Source organism: Egretta garzetta, unplaced genomic scaffold (assembly GCF_000687185.1).
Source record: "Egretta garzetta isolate BGI_Z169 unplaced genomic scaffold, ASM68718v1 scaffold508, whole genome shotgun sequence".
Classification (NCBI taxonomy): Eukaryota; Metazoa; Chordata; class Aves; order Pelecaniformes; family Ardeidae; genus Egretta; species Egretta garzetta.
In genome coordinates, this window is record NW_009260609.1 from 999,825 (window position 1) to 1,003,128 (window position 3,304).

Sequence of the window (3,304 nt, forward strand, 5' to 3'; positions counted from 1 at the left end):
TGAGATTGCTCCACCAGTGAAGATCCAGGTTGCTTCCAGCCCCACCATCCTTGCTGCCTGGCCAAAGAAGACATAAGTCTCCAGCATCCACTACCGAGTAGCACAACCACTGTGGTGCTAAAAGCAAATGCATTTTCTTTTCAGTTCCTCAGGTGGTGGGGTTTTTTTTTTCTTTTTTAATCTTCAAGAGACAGTCATTCATGTTAAATTGTATAGAAATAATTTTCCTCTCACAGCACCGCCAAAGTCCCTTTCTGTCATGAAGTCCCACCTCTATAAAGCTGTTGGCTTCATGCCTATTAATTTTCTCCTTCAGAAATCAGCAGGAGGACAGGCAGAAACTATCCCCGCAGAGACAAGAGCATAGGCAGGAGAGGGGAGCACTGCGAGGCCCCGGCCGCACCCCTGAAAATGCCAAGTGCATCAATACAGAATGGCACTTTCTTATTTTACACTGTGAAACTGCCGCTGGACCAAAGGAGCGATGTGAACGCTTCCCAGCCAGGAACAAAAGGCAGGAGGGGAGCAGGTGATTGTGTGTGGGAGCAGAGAAAGCAGAGCAACTTGCTCCAAGACAGCGAGGAAACCTCTTTGTTCAGAGCTCATGCAATAGAAAATGCAGATTCAGACGGACCCAAAGAACTCACAGGTCCGTGTGTCAGACTAGTCAAAGCAAAAGGGAGCCTGAAGAGGGAAAATTTTGTTATTATATATTTTTTAAAAATTAACTTTTCTTTTTGAAGCAGTGTTTCAAAAGTACTGTGTTAGAGCCCCTTGCTGTAAACATTAGACCAAATGTGCATTAACTATAAAATACATTTAAGTGTGTGTGGGGCAGATAAATATTACAAGATACACAGTTTATCTGAAGTGAAATAAGATATCTGGATTTAGATTGAGCAAAATGCTTAGAACTGCTTTCTCCCCCACCCCACCCCTTCAGTGTTTTAGTTCAGCTGGCAAACCTAAACATCCATCATCGCCCTGCTTATTCTTCCATCCTGTCTGAGCTCCCAGATAATGCATCTCTGCACGGGGATCGGAGGCGGTGGCTTCCCACAAAGCCCACCTTCCAAACAGCACAAGTAAATCAGCCTCAACAAGTCCTCCAATAGCTGCCAAAGAGCAGAAAAAACACACCCATGAAAATGAAGTAGATCAAATCAGGGGCTATGCATTCACTTGACAGGTTCTGTCCTCTGTAGTTAGAATAAAGCTACTGTACCAAAGACGTTTTCATTGTAGCGCACAAACATCAAGTGCTAAAAGAGCATTTCAGTTTATTGCAAGAGTCTGTTTTCCCAGCAGCCGCTCCGAATCCAATCGCGTTTTTCTCTGATCTTGCTATTTCTGCATCTATCAGAGACTTTAGTCTCCTGCTACTTCTACAGCATCTTCAAACCCAGCTCTGACAGGCTTTGGGAAGCAGGGCAGCCCTGAGAAACTCCTGGCAGAGCAGGCCCTCCTCTCCCAAGCTGCTTTCTAGCAAAGCAGTTCGTTCATGCTATGGCTGAGATAACGGGGGTTTCCAGGCACGTAAAAAAAGTCCATCATCTCCCTGGAAGGAGGAACCACGAGGGTTTGCTCACATACCCGCTCCGGCACAGTTCAGCAAAGTCCACATGAATAAGACAGAGACCAAGGTTTCCAGCTTTGCCTGTCCTGCTCGCCCCCGCAGCAGAGGGTCAGCACCCCTCCACACACACCCTTGTGCTCAAAAACTGATGCGGCATCGGCAGCACCCCTGCTATACTGCTGTCCAGGGCTTAGGCAATGAAGAACAGGGCGCTCTCGCCTGCTTCTGTTGAAAACCACACCAAAAAAACCTCCAACTCCTTGAGCTTTGTGGGGCCACAGGGCAGGAACCAGGACCCCAGGGAGTCCCCCAGCCCTGTTGCATTTTGCTCCTCCTCCACGAAGGTGTTCATTTTGCATGGTGGATGGAGGTGGTGTTTATTTTGCATCGTGTACAAGGCAGCATTACCCGGCAGCCCTGCCAGCACCCTGCCTCGCCGCGCTCTCAAGGGTGCTGCAAAACCCACCCCACAGCACAGCAGTGTCCTGCGGGGAGCCCAGCTCATTCATACGGAGGAGCCGATTGCCCTCCACGTGCTATTAATAAATATAGGGGGGAAACATGAAACCTGCCACTGTTTTGCTTTCCTTGAGCCTCTGTGCTGGCCCAGCTTGAGGCCAACAGGTCCCACCTGTCCAATAGCACAGCAGCACAGCAAAATAAGGATCAAATGCTTCCCCCCCAGCCATCTGAGCCTTTGCTGGCTGCTTTCCTGGGGGGTGAAGGGATGAGCTCCATCAGGATAACAGTGCTGCCTGCATAATCCTATAGCAACTCGCTCTACAATTCATGTTTAACTGTTTTGCAAGCACAAACTGAGCCGGCACAGCAGGGAGATGCTACCCCAATGCATCAAGACCAGGGATGGGAGGGCTCATCCCCAAGAACCTGCAGACATGAGCTCCTGGGAAAGGCAGATAATGCCATTTCAGATGGAAGCCTTTAATGCAAGTTGGGAAACTCCTGTTTCACTCATTGTAGCAACCCCTCCCCTTGTCCCCATCCCTCACGGAGCCTGCAGCAGTTCTGGGAGAGAGCACTGGGCAGGACGTAGCTGCCCGGCAGGGTTTGAACCGAAACTGGGAACGCATCTGCAAAACCGGATGGTGGCTTGGCAAACAGAATTAACTAAGTGTTATCACCTTCCGCAGCCTCAGAGTGGCTTTCACAGCACATTAGCACTCCTGACTTTTATCCTTGCCCAGCCACAGCATCTTACCTTGCCTTTGCCAGCTCCACTGACATGGCATCCCAGCACGCACCGTGCTGGAAGCACAGCTGTAGCTGTGGAAGCAAGGGAGAGTTTTTACTTAAAAAAAATAAATAAGTGCAAAATGGGTCAAGCTCTTTTTAAGGAGACTTTTGCCCAATGTCCCTGTCAGTGGGTCCATTCACCAAGTGATGGTGTGACCCTGCCACACGATGTGTGCTAGGAAGCGGTGAAACAGCTAGCGAGGGAAAAGCCAGGAGCTATAAAGGTGCAGGGAAAAAAAACCTGAGGTGAGATTTCAGCTGTTAACACATAGCTTCATCTGTGCAAGTGGCACTTGGCACCCACCACATGAGCGGAGGGAGGAGATGTGCTCCCTGCATTCACAGGTCACCTCACCAGCCCACACCCCTCCATCGGCCAGGCAACCAAGGTAAAGCTCACCTATAACGTGTGGGAGGGATGCTGGAAGGGTTCTGTGTGCCAGAAACCTCCTTCCCCCAGCCAGCTGGAGCCAT